The sequence below is a fragment of the Ciconia boyciana genome, chromosome 1 (assembly GCF_034638445.1).
Source record: "Ciconia boyciana chromosome 1, ASM3463844v1, whole genome shotgun sequence".
Classification (NCBI taxonomy): Eukaryota; Metazoa; Chordata; class Aves; order Ciconiiformes; family Ciconiidae; genus Ciconia; species Ciconia boyciana.
Window position 1 is genome coordinate 102,507,891 of NC_132934.1, and position 18,221 is coordinate 102,526,111.

Here is an 18,221-nt window from a genome sequence, read left to right on the forward strand (position 1 = left end):
TTAACTGTGCTACACAAGCTAATAAAAATACTTCATGTCAGTGAAAATGCAGAACTAGAAGATGAAAGCAAGCACAAATACCAAACCAAATAGATATCCTTGAAAATCATTTATTTGGAAAGAAGTAGAAGTTGGGAGAACATAAATCCCAAATTCCAATAACTACTTGCATGCTTTACAGTTTCCAGACAACTTAGGCATGAATTATGCTATCCCACATCAATTATTTTCATCTTTCAAGACTCTGCCACAAAAATCAACTCCCCAAAAGATGCCTTTTAAACTATCAGCAAATTTTGTTATTTAAGTACTAAAAAGTTTAGTTGCAATTTTAGGTTTAAGATAGTGTTTTACACTGGTTTAAGTTTTTGTATATGCATGCATACACTTCAGTGCTATTTTTAAACTTCTCTTCAATAAGAAGGGCCTGACTGATTTCTTTTCAAAAGGTGCGCACTACAAAGTTCACATTTTAAACCTATCTAGGTCTGAACCTTAGCTGGTACTTTTCACCAGAATTCTGGAATAGATAGCTGTCCAAAACATAAAGAAAAATAAATAGTCAAGAAGGCTTAAGAGACTATTTCTATAGATTTAAAGTCTTGTGGCATGCATTTCCTCATAACTCTGATTTAGCCCTATTTCCTTGTTTGTTTTTGAAACAAACAGGAAGAAATTATGAACTCCCCTGAGATATGTAAGTGTAGCTGGGGCACAGAGGCAACATGTTGAGAAGAAAAGAAAACATCTGTATTTCCTTCCCATTCTCTTCCACCTGAAATAAATTCTTTGGCTGCAGTTTGTCTTCTTTTCTGGAAGCATTTACACAGTATCTAATGCTATCCACCACCATGACTACCCCTGGGGCTTTTATGAGGGTGGGAACAATCAGTATAAGAATTACTAGGGACATCAAAGAGACAAAACATTTATTGAAGAAGGAAGAGGAAGAGAGAGTGTGAGGTAACGAGGGTCCTACTGTATTTACCTTATGTGCCAAGCATGTGGACAGCAATAAAAACCATGTAGGGAGCAATTTTGGTCAGAGAAAGAACACGGCAGCCTAATGGGAGGCCTTTGTTCTTCAAAAGGGTCTCCTTTTCCCCTTTTGTGCTTCACTTAATTCATGGCATCTGAGCTGCTCTTGAACTTGACAGACAGAGAAGAAGGAGGGGGGAGAGATGGAGAAAGGGGGAGACAGAGACACAAAGAAAGAAGAAAGAAAGAAGGACTTCAAAGAGTTTTCCTTTGAAAATTCAGTTGTGCTGTATGCATTGCTGAAGGTTTTAGATTCAAAAAAAGGGCAGAAAACATTTCGTATAATTTCATCATGGGGATAAATTGTCCAATGCTCTTATTAAGAAAGCTAGAAGAAAGGAATGGAAGAAAAATTTTTTTAAAAAATAAATCTATCTGAGCTAAGGAATATAAATAAAATAGAATTACTCCCCTGGGTGCTTTTTATTTATTTTCATGTTAAATCTTATTCTCAATAGATCCCAATACATTTATCAAAATCTTATCAAAAACATCTGGTTTCCAGTAGTCACCTGAAAGGCATACATTTTCCATACAGCCCTCTCCGAACTGCCAGCACAGCGATTCCAGCTCGGACAGCGGCACGAGCATCAGCACAGCCAGCGCCACCTGGGGGGGGTGAGCTCACAGATGGATACCCACTGCATCTCTCCAGCGCAACGTAAGGCTGCTCTGTGCAAACTGTTCAAGAGTCACCATTTTCTGAATAATTCTTTATCATTACTTATGGCAAGAATCAACACATTAATTCTTCAAAAGACAAAGTGGCTTCAACTTGGTTATCTACAGAAAAAACATTAGGATGTATCTGAGACAGGCTTCCAAGTTCAGTCCCCTCCTCTTTGAATTGCTTGAGCATGCTCCAATAGCTTGCTAACGGCAGTTAATACTAGCTCTCGTAATATATTCAGCTTTTCACCCTCTTTAAATATCCATGCCATAGGCAATATTTATATGAAATAATTCATAAACTGCAGACTGCACTTTTCTCAAGCATCTTTTTTGTCTGCTAGACCACCTCCTCCCCTCAATACTGTGCATCAACTACTTACACATAATTTATATATTCCTTTGTGTATTTTGATCTCTGATGTATATACTGAAAATGCTTGCCAATAGTATTCATAATAAAACATGAGATTGCAAAACGTAGAGATTTATGTGTCAATATCACAATAAATTATTAATAATTGTTTTAATTCAATAAAAGATTTTTAATGCATAAGGATCTTAAGTTGTCCCTTATCGACAATTAACCCATCTCCTTCCTGATTTACATATTCTGACAACATAAGTGTCTACCTATAGCACACTATTTCCAGAGTGCAGAAAGTAACAGTAAATCCATAATGTAACTTTCCTACTTGACAATGCTCTTTTCATTACTTGACTATTCTAATTTGAGAACAGATCTTTTCTTCATCTGAACAAAAAAAGATACCCTAAATCAAAATTTTTAAATTCATTCCATAACTTAAAAAACTTTTCTTGCTTTTTCAAATAGGACTATAAAGTACCTCCATTTTTAAGGATATGTATTTTAATGAGCCTGCACAAGGTTAATTTTATTTGAAAGTCCAAAGGCACAATTAGACTACGCAAATTATACAAAAATACATGCTTATAAACTGACAAGCAAGTAAGTCCCCAGCAGATTGCCAGTGCAGCCACTGATATAGATTTTAGTTGTCTTTGTGCTCTACAGAGAGGTTTCTGTCTCACATTGGCAGCATATTTGTAACCTATTACACTACCTGTAAGGTAACCTGGGCAACACCATGAAATAAAACTGGTAGAAATGTTTCTTTATCACAAGCTTGTTTTCTATGATTAAGAACTGTGTTTTCTGAAGTAATTATGGTTTGGGTTTTGGTGTGTTTTTTTTTTTTTTTTTTTTTTTAAGTGGGCGAATTCCACCAGTGAGAATTACAGAACCTGTACCTAGTACGTCGAGTTCACAAGTTAGACTGAACATATTTCATATTATAGAAACTGAGTAGAAGCAAAAAACATAGAAGTAAAGAGCTTACAGAGAAATTTAAGTAATTGAAGATAAAAATTCAATGTTTTGTGCACCAGGAGTGTCTTTGAGTATTAAATGTATAAAACATTTTGAATACTGACAGTGTTACAGCCATACAAAGCAGACGGCACTACAATACTTCTGATGTACTAATTACAGAAATGTAAAGTATTTGAGACCATTACTAACATAACTTTGGGTAAGCGTAGAAGAGTTGAATCCAAAGATTCTGCTGCCTTCTCTTGGATCTTGTTTGCCCCCACACTTGTTTCTTTGCAAGAGGAAGTTTACCTTTGCCACCCAAAAATCTCACACATACCTGAAGAGAACTGCAGTCATAAGTATCTGGTCATGCTGGACAGCACTTAAGCTCCTACAGCTGGCAAAGCAAATATATTAATGACTACAAAGACTTCTGGCTGTTTCTGAGAATTCTCATATATTTAAAAAAAACAACCACACACACAAACATGTTAAAATTACTTTTATTCCGCCAAAACCCAGAGTTTTGACCGTCTTAAACAGGCCATTCTGTGAACACTGGCTTGTCTGCTAAGTTTTCATATATTATGTTTGACCAAAGCTTTTCTTATGTTTGCGACATTTTTAAGGATGGATTTATTTATGTTAACTCTTCAACGCCCGTAACATGAGTCCATCTTACTGTCATCTTCTCAGAGCATTCCTAGGATCCCTCTCCTCCCCTGGCTCAGTTTCATGGAACTTGCAGAAAAATTTCCAAATACATCTGCCTTTCTGTCAAATTGGTCAAAATCAACCAAAAGATTATGAAGTCAATCAGGAACTGGAAACAAAGACACACCACTAAAGAAACAAAGTTAAAAAATAATTCTTTCCTGCAATAAGAGATTCAATTTGTATAAAATCCTCCTTCTGGTTTAAGGCTAACAGTTCCAACAACCAACTTCTGACAATTCTCAGCCAAAAGAAAAATTAAAAACTAGCTTTACACCACAGAACATGTCAAGTATATGCATAGAAAATCCCAAATACTAGACAACCAACACCTATCATGATAGCATTGACTGACAGAAGAGTCAAACCACTCCTTCAGTAGATTGGTCCTGAATCATTTTATCACATGCACACTGGAGAACAAGGTGTTAAGCACAGCTTCTGAAGAAAAGATACTTCCAGAGTGTAGCTATCACTTAATATTTGGGGCAACAAGCATAGTCATATACCACACTTGAACCAGTCATCGAGAAATAGTTTATAAAGCAACCCAAATAAAATACACTGCATTAATCCAGCATACAGATCACAAAAGAGAAGTCATTCATCATGACACTGACTGGAGGCAGCAGTTGTATTATTTTAAAGTTACAAAGAAATCTCATCTGTTTATTTTGTTAGTGCAGCTTCCAGGCATATGCTCACTTAGCTTTCAGACAGGGAATATGTATATTGTATAAATAGCTTTCATACAGTCTTGATTCTCCTGTGATGTGCGCAGCAATCACCTGTCTACTTAGAGGCTTTCTATTCTAGAAGTCGCTATGTAGATTACATATTCTATCTTAAACTACTTACTTCCCTTAATTGTGCACATCCACTGGGAATACTTCAGAGAATGCCTCCAGAAATGTTGCCATGCTACCAAAAACAGGTAATTGCTCTGATTTTTTTATTTTACTTTAAGACACATTAGATTTCAGGGCTATACTAGACCCACAGTAAGAAGTAAAAAAACCAATAATAATAATAATAATAATCCCTCCACATTCTCATCCTCTTTTTACTTTCCTGATATTCTTTCCTAATCAAACCACAGCCCCAAAAAGATGAATGAGTATGAACTCTAGGCTTCCTACTGCTGTCTATAGAAAAAGCAAAACTACAAAATCAAACCAGAACTGGACACAATCAGGCAAAACATTTCTTCATTCCAAAGATACTTTACAAATATCAGATTGCTTCTTTAGCGAGAACCTCAAGCAGACCAGAAACAGCACCATTATAAACTGAAGTAAATACGGGTTATTACACAAAGTTCTTGACTTTCCATCCTCTCCTGATGCCTGTACACTCGACCTTACCACTGCACTTGCCTAGCAAGTAGCAGCAAGAATCGATCTAGCAGAAGCTTGGTGGTGGGCAGGTGGCAGCACAAATAAAAGGAACACTGGATGGGCATGGAAACACGAGATCCTGCCTGTCAGCAGCAACCCACACTTGTGCCAGTTTAAAAAAAAAACAATCACCACAGAACTAAGGGCATCATACTGGTGCCACAGTTCCCCAAAACAGATAAGCCAGGCTGCGAGTTAACTGCACAAAGATGATGTGAAGGGACAAGATTTCCCCAAAGAGCAAATGCTCCCACTGCTTCCCTCTGTTAGATAGTTACTATGCAGCATCAGGAGAATTGGTTCCCCTAGCGGATAGGGAGGAAAATCAACCCTGAAAAGAGGGATAGTTTCCACTCAATCAGCAAATTAAGCCAGCTATATTTTAATTGTCCAATTACAAAACAAAACACTTGGGGAGGAAAGGTATAAAAACTAACAGTCAAAGGCAAGGGGATCCCTTTCAGCAGGGGCCAGATATCAGATAAACTGTAACATGAAACTGCACTAGAGGTAACATTTCTGTAGGATTTAAAAGCCAGTGTGCTTACAGGAGCCATAGTATAGATAAAACCCATCCTCAAGAAAAGACCATCAAGAGGGGAAAAAAAAAAAGTGACATCTTCATCAAATTCCAAAATACAAAACCTTCAACTTGGTTGGTACAAGACCCTGCAACATGACAAATCCTATCACTGCTTACTTTAGCACCCCAAGATATTTATATACGTGCCTGTGTCAAACTGAGTTTACCTGATAGATGCATGTCTTTTCCACCCACTCTCACGATACTGTTTTATAAAACAGTATGTTCCATGGAGGCAGATTTGGGGGATATAATCTGCCCTTTTTTGCAGCTGAACAGAAGCACACTTACACTTGCTCTACCTGCTTCCATTTTCTGACACTTTGTTAATTAGCAAGTCCTGAATGATCATGAGATTCTGCAGCAATATTAAGCCAATTTAGTTACTTCTTCTTCCAAGATTTGTCAGTTCAAAAGTCAATATAAAAAACAGTGTGGTCAAACAAGTGGTCAATGGCTATTCCCATCTTTGCAACTTTTTCCATAATGTAAGAATGTCTCTTAAAGAAGGAAATGCTGCCTAGGCAGCTCAGCTTTTCTTATATGCATATTCTTATCCAGATAGACTTGCTACTGACACTAAGGAAGTAGAAGTACACAGGGCAGTTGCTGTATCAGTTCTCCCTAAGCCAACACTGCCACCCACCTCCAGCTTTGTGAGCTGTAAGCCCTCCCTTTTTATTTTTGGCCTTCTCATCCTTCTCTCACAGCAGCTGCTGGTGCTGGAGAAAGAGAAGCTATTGTTTGAATGAGAGAGATACACACTACCGCTTACACAAACATAGGATTACATAGCACTTCTGTACCCCAAATAAGGTAAGGTTTGGTCCATACGGAGTACAACTTGTGGAGTAGTCTCAAACTCTGCTGAGGAGTTTACGTAAGCTTCTCAAATCTGATAAGGCAGAAAAACAAGGAACCGTGTCCCTGTCCCAAACAGTCAGATGAAGCTTATGAAAACGGTAGCCTTGAGACCTATGGCTTCAGTGTAATCCAAAAGCTTCAGTTAAATGGTGCTATAAGAACTATATATTGTTTTACCATGTCTTGATAACAACACATTCTATTTTTTGTACTGGAAGAACACTATCTCCCTGACACGCCCTTTAAAATTACTCCACTAGAAGAGTCTACCTCTTGTCTTGCCACTTCCATGGCAACTAAAAACACCCTTTATGCTTATTTTAGAGAAGCCAGGAGACTCATAAAGGAAACTAGAGTAGAGGGAACAACTTCCCTCATAACAAGGCTTTGTGCATCGCGCACTAATGGGTATTTAAACAAAGACTGACTCATTTCCTCTCAATTTATTCTATCTTATTTTACTATACCAAAATGGCAATAGCGAACATGACATCACCTTAACAGCAACTGATTAAGATATCACAGATACATGATTATTGCTTCACAAAAGCAGCAGCTCATACCAGGCAGTTTACAAATGCCACCTAGGAAGAGCATTCCTTAAGCCCTTCTGACAATTACTCACCTTTTGCAATGCACTATTGGTGGCTCCTCGCTTAGGTGTCCCCATGTATTAGCAACTGATTTGGGTTAATAACGAAGGATGCTTTTAAGAGCATTCACTATTAATTCGGTCAGAAAAGCATTCTGCTACAATAGCTTTTCTATCTGTATGGCATTTCTTTTTCAGGAAGCTGACGTAACAGAGCCAAAGCTTTCTTGGTAGCCATACTTTCCTATTCTTACTAATTCTTATTTTTGAGAATTCAAAACAAAAAGATTCCTGTCATCAGTGCTGGATTACTACATCTGTGATCTTTAAGTGTTAGTGAGCTCCAAAATACCCAAGAGAACTATCCAAAGCTAACCAAACAGCACAATGCAGATATTTGACAGCAATCAGAAGACCGAAGCCTGAACAGACACTGCAATAAAAGCCAACGACTGCAAAGGGTTATTGTAGCTTGAATAATGCTACAATTGAAATGAAAACTACAGATTGAATATTGAATAATATAAAGCAGACTGAGAATTCAGAGAAAAAATCTGAATCTAAAAATTAAATTCAAGACACTTGCTATTTCTTGGGCAGGAAAAGTAAAGGGACATACCTTTGTGTATTGAGCCATACCCACTCAGAAATATCTTTTGTCAGTGGGACAACATTAGGGATTACTTACTCCAGCAATACTTAATTGAAATATTAGGGGAAGAAGGGAAAAATTAATTATCTATCACTGTACATTTTTTCAGTATATTTTATCTCATGATCGCAAAATATATCCCAAACATTAAAACCTCAAGCACCCAACAAGGCAGAAAAGTTTCTGATCATTTGGGGTTTTGTTTGTTTGTTCGGGGTTTTTTTTTTTTACTTGAAAGAAGTGAAAGCAAATCAAACCCTACAGCTTGAGAAACTGAGGAACATGTAAGCTAGGAAACTTGCTTAGGATGCCATTTGGAGGCAGTATAAACCAGTGAAAATCTCTGCAGTCCTAACCTCAGTTCTCTGAATTTACTCACATTAACATATTTAAAAGCAGCATACTAATGTTTTACTTGGTAATCAACCCTCATTTTAAGGATTTTATTTCATTTTATGTTTTGCTTTGCTATGGAACCCAGTATCTCAAAGTTTCCCTTGCTCTGTCAACACACAAATTTGTTGCCAAAACAATATTACAAACCATTTCTTTTAATACATATTCTGTATCTTATTTCTTTGCTCCTCAGTTAACAGCATGTTATTTATTCCATTGAAATGGTTTTCTTATTTCCTATCTCACTTACAATATCCAAAATGTTAAATAGCAAGTACATTATGTATATGAAATACCTTTAGCTGAATGTGCGCAAAGTAAACGCATGCAACCTTAATGTAGGGAAGAAACAGCAACGCCTCAGGGCAGAATTTTGTTCAAGGGAAAAGGGGAAAATCTGCTAATACTTATGAAACAAACCCCCTCAAGGAATTTCAGTTGAGACAAAAGAATCCCTAAAGAACAATAAAATTAAAATTTGGTGATGATGGCTAGATGCCAAGAGTTGCAGTGCTGCTGCAATAGGCAGTGCCTCTCCATTGCTGGCTCCAAGATCAAAGCTCAGAGACCTGGAAGCCTCTGACTTGGAAAGCAGAAAGACAATGCCAAGACCGTTGTTTTATTATACCCCTTTGAAAGACTGCATTTTTTGGCTTTCAACAAATTTCCAAAAGCACACCAAACTTCTGATTTGGAAAAGCTAACATCCAGCTTCTTGTCATGGCTAGTACTGTTGTACAGTGCTACAAAGGAATCTTTAACTATCCCTATTCATCCCCATAACAGCTTTTATTCTTTCATTCATATAGATCTTCAAGTTTCACCAGAATCCGGAAGAACAGACATGCTGTTCCCCAAGATCTACATGCCAAAATAAGTTTTTAACTATGAGTGAATTATAATAGCGTTCCTAGACCCTACGTTACTGTCACGATGTCATTAAATTAATTTGAGATATTACAGGTAAAAATACATTCTCCTTTCAGGTGAAGAGCAACTGTGTACTTAACATTGTTGCTGGATTAGACCTGTTCATTTCATAGTGCTAAAGGAAGCCAAAGCTGTCTACCTTTTATCATGACAAGTTCCCCATTCTAAAATGAAACAAAGTAATTGGAACGACGGCTGCTTCATAAAAGGACAATTCTTTACCTTGTGATACAATTTTCCCTCAGTTGCTCTTAAACAACACATTAAATAAGATATTTGTTGTGTAAGGGCAAGCAGTCTTTCCACAGAACAGCTAACACTCCATGAAGTGGAAGAAGAGTTCAGAAAGAGTACTCATTTCTTCTCCTTTGCAGATGAGGATCATGGTAGCCTTGAGACAGAACAGCAGGCACCAAGAGCTGGGTTCTCAGGAAGAAAGTTCAGAAGGGCCGTATCATTTCTCAATATTTGTCCATTCAGTTTTACCTTGAATTAAAGCATGTCACACATAAGACTTCTAACAAGCAGAGTACTTTCTTCCCATGTTAGCTTCACATTCAAGACTTCAGGAAGGTAGAGAGTACCTCTGAATTGCTACTCAATTGAAAGGTGATCTAACTGCCATCATCTGAAAAACCAGGGAAGGGCATTTCAAAATTACTGTTTTAAATATCAGAATGCCCCATTTTGCAGCAAAGACATATGAAAATCTGTTTCTACTAACAAATGTAAGTTTCTAGCACTCAACTGCAGCTTTGCACTGTGCTGCCAGTTTACAATCCCAACTTATAATGCATTTACAGACTCTCTATTCCTACAGAGACCTTCTAAGGGCAAAAAACTTCCTTACTAGAACACAATAAATACAAAATAGGCTTTTATTACTGTAAACTTGGACTACCTTTTCAAGTCAAACAGTCATAAGACTTTGTATGCCAAACATTTGTTTCTGCTCACTGGAAGCATCAATGCCACAAGCAGCCTGGATAGCATGGGTTTTTTTCCTGTGCTTGAGTCTCTGTAACAGTACCATCTATCCTTATCTGACCAACCTGTGTCTGGAGAACTTTTGTGTGTCTAGAAGTGACACCAGGTATTACGCAGCTTCCTGTCCCAATTCCCATTTCAAAACACTTTTTACTCAGTTATAAGTAGAACACACATCAATGCTGCTGCTCAAAGTCATAAAAAATACTGGGTTTAGGAAAAGAAACTATATATACGAAGGCCATCATCTGCCTTAACCACTCAGTGACTCACTATGTAAAAATCAGAGTTGCCTAGCAGAAGCGCTATATCCCAGTGTTGTCCAAGTGGACCCCATTACTGCCTACAAAGTCAAGTCACTCCAAATGGGATACAGGTATCCTGTAGCTGGAAACAAGCTCTCCTGGTACTTTTTAGAGAAAACAATGTATTTCAAGCAAAGAACTTATCCAGGTGTTCTGATCTAGCACTGTTCCGCTCTCTTCCAGATCATAGGTGAAAGAGTCAATGGCTCTCACAACCAATGAGCAAGGTCAGGAGCCAGTCACTTCAGATACAAAGTTTTTCATCTATCAACCTGCAAGCCTGGATGGTTAAGGACTTTCTCACTTCTGTCTTGTGGGTTTGGAGGAGAAAGAGGGGAAAGGGAAAAAAAAGAATTACTGACAATCCTGGTAGAAACATTTGCACAAAAAAAAAGGAGCCCAAACCAAAATATTCAAATTATTATTTAAATGTGGTCAACCCCACCCCCAATCCCCCAATTGCCAAAAGAAAACAATAATTGAAGCCTAGCAATACATCTCACTCAAGCTTTTTATTCACAGGGTGGGTTGGAGTGCCCTTGTGCAGGCACTACTCTGTCCTAAGCATCCTGCAAACACTTGGCATGGCTTTATTTTTGCATTCAATTTACTTGGGCTTCAGGAAAAAAAAAATTGAGACACTCTCTCTAAAAAGATCATTAAAATTATTTAACCAAAAATAAGGTGACACATGGGGGAAAAAAAAGAGCAAAACTGAACAGAATCAGAGATTGTGTCAACCAAACTAAGTTTACGTCACAGAGGACAAACCTCAGAGGAAAGTCATCAGAAGAGGAATTACATTTCTGTGATAAAGATGAGGGGTGAACATGAGAGAAAAATGGGAAGAAAGCTGTGTAAGGTTTCACTCATACAAGCCCCCCCAAAAAAATCCACCTCTATTCTTTGCCTTCTGAAAGGCCATAAAGAATAAAATACTCCAGCTGTTAATTTTAAGATGGCTTTGCTTTCTTTTTTCTTTTTGGAACTTGAAAAGTGATTTCAAACCAGTTCTTAGAGTTTCCTCCCCTCATTAGAAAATTCTGATCACACAACTAAAAGCACTGACACCTGGTACAGCAGGAAGAAAAGAAGATGAGAATTCATCAATTGCACTACTGAATATGCGTTCATTTATACAGAAAAAATGCGCATCTTATTGAATGAAAGCAATATGAAAGGAAAACGCCTCTGCAGCGGCACATTATACTAGTATTTAAACAGTCAAGTATTCAGGAAATCTTTTTTAAATATAAAAAGGAAGTAAATCCAATACGGCTTCTCAAGCAAACGTTCTGGAAGAGAAAATATCAGACATCCATGTTCTTCCTACAAAGCCTGTATGTCTTCTCCCTGTTGTAGACACTGCACAAATTAAAATACAAACCCACTAACTGAGCTCAACCAGTTGAGTTGTTTAGTGTCTAGATTTTAATTTCATTCTGGATCGAAGAACAAAACTATTATTATGTATGTGCATTTAGTAAGACATGATGGTAAAGGGAATTCCTTTCTCTTGAAAAAGATGTGTCACATGCACAATGCTCTACATGCTCTCAGAACTGAAATCATCCCTAGAAATCACATATGGAACCTTGTGATCCTCTCAGAGTCCAACACATGTTGTTTATCTCTGCTGCAAGGGCTGTGGACAACTGTTTTAGAGAGAACATTTCAAGGATACTTTTGTCCCGTCTGACTAGGTATCAACCTTTTATGTTTATCATCCCCACCCTATAATTAATTGTTGCTGTCTACATATGAAAGAGTGTTTACTGTAAACAACATTTTTTGCTACTCAATCAATGCTATCTGAGAAGCAGAAGCCAATGCAAACACCACAAATTTGGGGAGCCAGATGAAATGCCAATCTCTGCGTAAAATCTTGAGGTTGCATTACTTGAACACTGCACCTACTCCAACTGCTCTTTTTTAATTACATGCATTAATAGATAGCTGAATGACTAAAGAGTAAGTCCACTGATCCTAAGATTTCTTCTTCACAGTTTGTGACTTTTCTCTCAAGAAGCATTTGCTCCAACAATACTTTGCAATTACAACCAGACAAGTATCTCTCTATATCTACTACACCATAGGCATAGATGTGAAGTTGACCCGCATGACGCACTATTTATAAAGAATATGCAGAGTATTCTTTTCCTACAGAGCTGTTCTTTTCCTGCTATATCTTTCTCAACACTTCTTCATGGCTTATTCCCCTGCCTTTGTGCTTCCTCTCCCTTTCCCCCAAATCTTTTCTCCACCATAGCACTGCAACAGAAGTAAGCATGTGTGTATTTGGTAAACAAGGAAAGAATCCTAAGCAAGACATCAAAAGGAAAAGGGCATAAAAATATATTCTTTCCCAAGCCCCCAAAACCCAAAATTATCTAGAGAAAGCAAAGGCAGAAACCAACAAGTTTAATCATAAAAGCTGTTGTTAGGTTACTGAAATTAACCTTTCCTTCTCTCCATTTACTACAGAGGCAGCCCACATTTTGCTGCAAATGCAGTGCTTTAAAAAATTGGATCACCTAACATAATTAAATGGAGCCATCTTCTGCAAAGCTATTGCCAGTGGCTTTCATTTACAGTAATACAGAATATAGACTAATCTTTGAAAGTTCATTAAGATGTGCTTATTATGCATGGTAATCTGGATACACAAGGAGCACTGCTTCATGTCTACTATTTGGAACGAAAGTCAGACTTGACCACCTGAGCTATCACCTACACTGACTGTAGAGGGAGCCTCAGTAGGTAAGTCTCAGTAGGTTCAAATTAGTTTGGGATACATTCATAAAGCTCGGGGGGGTGGGGTGGGGGGTTAACCTGCTTTTATTTATTTTTTTATTTATACAGACAACTTTATCAAACTTCTTGTTAACCGTGTATATATTTTACTTTTAAAATACCATTCATGTATCTTAATGGGAAAGTTATTTCCCAAAATTTACATTTGTTTTTAAAGAGGAATTCAGGACTCAGAAAGGTGTTTATCCTAACACCATTTACAAACAGCCTTGAAAATTCCAAAAGGGTTATAGCAAACCTTCACTTTTTCTTTCTATTCAGGTGGGATATTAGGACAGTTCATTTCTTCAAGTTTGTGCCTTAAGCACAGTACCTTCTGCTGTGCTTTGGGACAAAATAATATGCATGGTAACACAGCACTTCAACCGCTAATGGTATGTTTCTGTTTCAGTAAAATCACAACTTAGCGCCAAAAGAAGGACAGGGAAGTTCTTTGTCAAGGAACTGCTGAAAAAGTATCCCCATTTTTCAAAGAAAATATACTGTATTTCTAGATTTCTATGTGCAAATAATGTTTCACTATTAAAGCAGGCACAGTAATTTCCCAAACTGATGATTCAATGTCTGCAATTTAATGATTCCTGTTGAAACATGATTCATTTTATTATCAATTCATTTTATTACCAATTCATTTAACACCAATATAGCAAGCAAGAAGAAACAATAGTTGAGGTCACCATGAAAAAACCCTCATGTAGCACAGATGCTGGCAGTTAATAGTGAGTGGAAAAGTTATGCGCTTGAGTACAACCAGGGTATCGCATCTGATGATTAAACTCAAAGAATGTCAGAGAACATGCTGGCAGTAATACATGAAACGAGGAAGTGTCAATTTTTTTGCTTTCCCAACAAGAGGAAAATAAAAAGGCATTTTTATTGTCACAGCACTTCCAGCAAGTTGATATTAAAAAGGAGATTTCATGCCAAAGTCGGCTGTTTAATCAGATAAAGAAGGCTTTCCTATTTCCCATTGTATAGATCAAGTTGGCTACAGGAGCCACACAGAGCTTTGAGTAGCACATTTTTCCATGAGGGATGTATCGTTTGATCATAGCAAAGCACAAGGACTGCTGGGTAATCTGAATCAGAGCTGCAGAAAAAGGGAGCCAGGCAGCCTGCTGAGGCCAAGATAACCATGTCACCCTGGCATCCCACAGCACTCCCAATCGTGGACCTAGGTGTGGGGGGGAAATCACCCATCTCCATTTACAAATTTGTCATGGAGGTTTTCACATGGCTCCCAATTAATGCAGTATGTTTTCTCCAAAGCTCATCTATAACAATTTTAATATATGCTTGTTAAGGCCAGCCCTCCTGTACTGATGAAGATTCTCCTGATTGCTTTCAAAACATTAAATTTCAAACCCTTACTGCTTTGAAAGGTGATATATAGAATTTTCTATATAGGTCTTTGCAAGAGACATAGCAATTTATGAAGCCAATAAAACCCTGTCCTCTAAAGACAGAGTTTTTATTAGAGGACAGGACACATCTAAAGAGGTGTCTCTACCTGTGATGCTGTTCATAGCCTTCCCCAGCAGACTGGAAGCAGCAAAGGACTGGTGGGTTAGGTCACCTGATATTCAGAATGATGACAGATGAACCCGTTGATAGGTTAATATGTCAGAAGGGACCCCTGAGCAGGACCAAGTTTAGAAGCTCAGCTTTTCACCAGGTACTGTCCCTGAAGCACCTCTCTGGCATTTCCAGCCTCCTAACCTTTCTATAAGTAGCAAGCAGCCGTTCAAGCCTCCACTTTCTTCTGTTAACTCCTCTTTCACACAATCCAATTCTGAACCAAATTTGTTTCTGGGCTGTGAAGTAGGCACTGCAAAGTGACCCATCCAAGCATTTTAACTCTCTTCACTGAAATTCTGTTGAAGCTGCTGACCTGGAGAAAAAGTCTTCAAAGCTGCAGCCAAAAAAGTACCAGACCACCACCATCAGTCCTAGCCCCTGAATAAACACAAACTAAAGCTACTATCTGCCACTGTATCCTGAAATGCAAGCTAATTACTTTGCCATTCTTTCATGCACCACCAGTATTGGTAATAACTTGTAAGATAGGTTCTAGTCTCTCTGTATAAACAAAGCATGTAGAAGCCTGTAATGTGAACTAGGCACTAATGTACTACCTTGTTTTTATGCTGTATTTTTAAGTAGAAGCAACAGCACTGAGGTAATTCCAATTAGCTTATTTATTTTGAGTCCCAGTGGGCAAGAACATAACCGGTTCTCACAGAAGAATCTGGACTGGAATAAGAGACAGCACTGAAAGTTTAAGGTATTTCATGTAATAATTCTAAAAGAAAACGGTTGGGGGCTGTAGCACCATCATCCCATTTCTCTTAAATATTAAGTCTGAAGAAGTGCAGTAGGTTCCTTTCTGATCTATATACTGCAGATAGGGCCATATGTCCATCCATTCATAAAAGAGAATAAGGGACTCGCATAGTAAACCTTATTTTTGCTTTTTCCATTCCAAGTTTCTTTTCGTTTTCACACACTGAAGTTTTGTAGGGGTGATCACTTTTCCTAAGCATTCAAAAAAAACTTATACACTCCCCTTTCACTTCTTCAGAAGAATTTGCATTACCAAGACACCTGCAGTCCAGAGCTTTAAATTCCATATATATTCAGTCTGGTATTAACTGCCATAATAATATTTCTAAATGCAACACTCGTTCATACGAACACTGCTGGGAACTGAATGATCTAATCTCCACATGACTAAAAAGTTAGAGTTTTGAGTGAGCAATTTTTCATGCACAGTTATGTCAGTTTGCCATTAAGAAAGCTCTTATTCCTTCCAACAGCTTAATCCTAGAATCCTGGACTAGTCCAGGCTGGAAGAGACCTCAGAAGCTCACCTGGTCCAACCTTTTGTGGGAAAGGGAGCCTAGATTAGATTCTCTAGCACCCTGTCCGTTTGCACCTTGAAAACCTTCAAGTTTAGAAAACCCTCAATGTTTAGAAATGAACAGAAACAAAAAACCCCACCTACATTACAAAAGGGTACTCTGAGGATCACAAAGACCAAAAGCTTTAGCAATCAAATCATACCAGTACTCTTAAATTAGTAAAACCCTTCACGTGCACAGGCATTATAGTAAGATAAAAGCGTTTACAGTTTTGAAGAAGCATTTAGACAATTTAACACAAGCTATCCCATCAATAGTACATTTATGCTAATTAAAGAAAAAACCTACTAATTCTAAGCACAGCTGTTACCAACATAAACCAGCAAATCTTCAAGCACAGGATCTCTGCACTTAGGTAATGGGAACAGTACCTGCAACAGTATTTTGCAGTTTGCTCCCTGTTAGTAGCTCATTAACAAAAACATCTATCACATATTCTTAACTCCAGTTGCAGCATGCCAGAATTCAACTTCCATGATATGCTTATCCTAAATGACAGGCTACACAGGATATTTTTTAATTTTCTGCTGAAAGACAACTGTAACTTTGATTTTCCTGTTATGTTTTTCATCTTCCTTACATGCTGTCCATGACATCCTCCCACTTGCTAGTGGGTGCTTTTCAAGTCTCCATCTTTCTTCAGAGGAAGAAAAATGTGAAGAGGTCATTTAATTCTAACCTCACCTAAATGGATATATGCTCAATACAATTTCATGCAAATGATCACTGCAGCAGTAAGCCACAGGAAGATATCAGCACATCCTACATTTTCTCCTGTTATTAGAAAGGCTTTCAGCATACTTACAACAACATACTTAGGCCCTACCTATACATAGAAACCACCTTTGTCAAACTAAGCCAAAGGTGAAGAACATTTTACTTGCCAAGGCCAAAAAAAGCCTTACAAAAAATACCTGGCATACCACTTTAACACACTTTGCACTATTCACTGATAATGTAAAGTCAGATGGCCCAGAAGTCTCATGGAACCTTTGAGTTAAGCCAATAAGCCAGCTCTAAACAGACAGAGTTATGTCAACAAAAGAAATGCAGGCTAGTTAAACTCAATGTTTTTATTGGCATTTTTACTGGGGCTAAATTTGGAAGTCATATCACTCTAAAAATATAGGAAAAATGCTAAATACTTCTCTTTGACTATCAGAAGGCAATGAAGGACAGGGTTAAGAGTATGCACTGAACAGTCAGCTCTGCTACCTGTGAAATGGAGGTGCACAACCTGGTGATAAATGGAAGTGCTCAGAGAGCAGAAAACAGCTGACCATTTCCAAAGGCTGATGGACAGGAAGTTTCCTGGTACAATTTGCGGGTCAACAAACCCTTGAAAAGAGACTAAGAAAACATTTCACCTGCTTCGGAAAAGAACAGGACTAAGAAAGGCAAGCCCAAATTGAACAAATTATTCTGGGAGAAGAGATGTAACAGGACACTGCTACTCTCACATTTTCAGTTTTAAAAGTACATACATTTCTCTCAGCTGAAAAGAATCACATCTGAGTGATTAAAAAAAAAAAGTATTTTCCTCTTCATTCCTATCAGCAAACTTTTTGGGCTAGTATAGCTGAAGCAGGTCCAGATAAATAAAAATGCAAGGTCTCAGCTTCCCAGACTCTGGGGGTGAATTTAAAGGTAAGCAGCAGTTAGGTTTACTTTGAGAGAGAGATCTGGATCATATTAGTCATCGTTATCACGTAATAAGCAAGTCACAGTATCACACGTAGATGCTTTCTGGTTTGCTAGCAAGAGCTGAAGAAAACTGAGAATAAAGATAAAATACACTGCAGTGAAGTCACTGTACTGAATTCATGACATCATAATTGTTGCCATGGCAACTACCTAGTATCAAGCACAGAATACTGCCTTCACTGCAGAATCAAGGAGTACCTGTGCTGCCACAAAAGAAATGTTCTTATTCAAACACAAATCTAGTCAACAACACAGGAAATAAGATATTACTGTAAGTAAATTGCCTTTTCAATACCTCTTATTTTGTTCACCTAGTGTG

At 37.8% G+C, this 18,221-nt stretch overlaps 1 protein-coding gene across 5 annotated transcripts in view; it reads right to left on the minus strand.

Moving 5' to 3' along the window:
- Nucleotides 1–18,221, minus strand: part of POU2F1 (POU class 2 homeobox 1) — a 108,303-nt gene that overhangs the window by 77,443 nt on the left and 12,639 nt on the right. Inside the window, exon 2 of one of the 5 annotated variants that reach the window (XM_072885590.1) lies at nucleotides 3,381–3,440. The exons of the other annotated variants lie outside the window; for them this stretch is intronic. The gene's annotated coding sequence lies outside the window, so the exon portion shown is untranslated. The remainder of the gene's footprint in view (nucleotides 1–3,380; nucleotides 3,441–18,221) is intronic. 5 annotated transcript variants of the gene reach the window in all.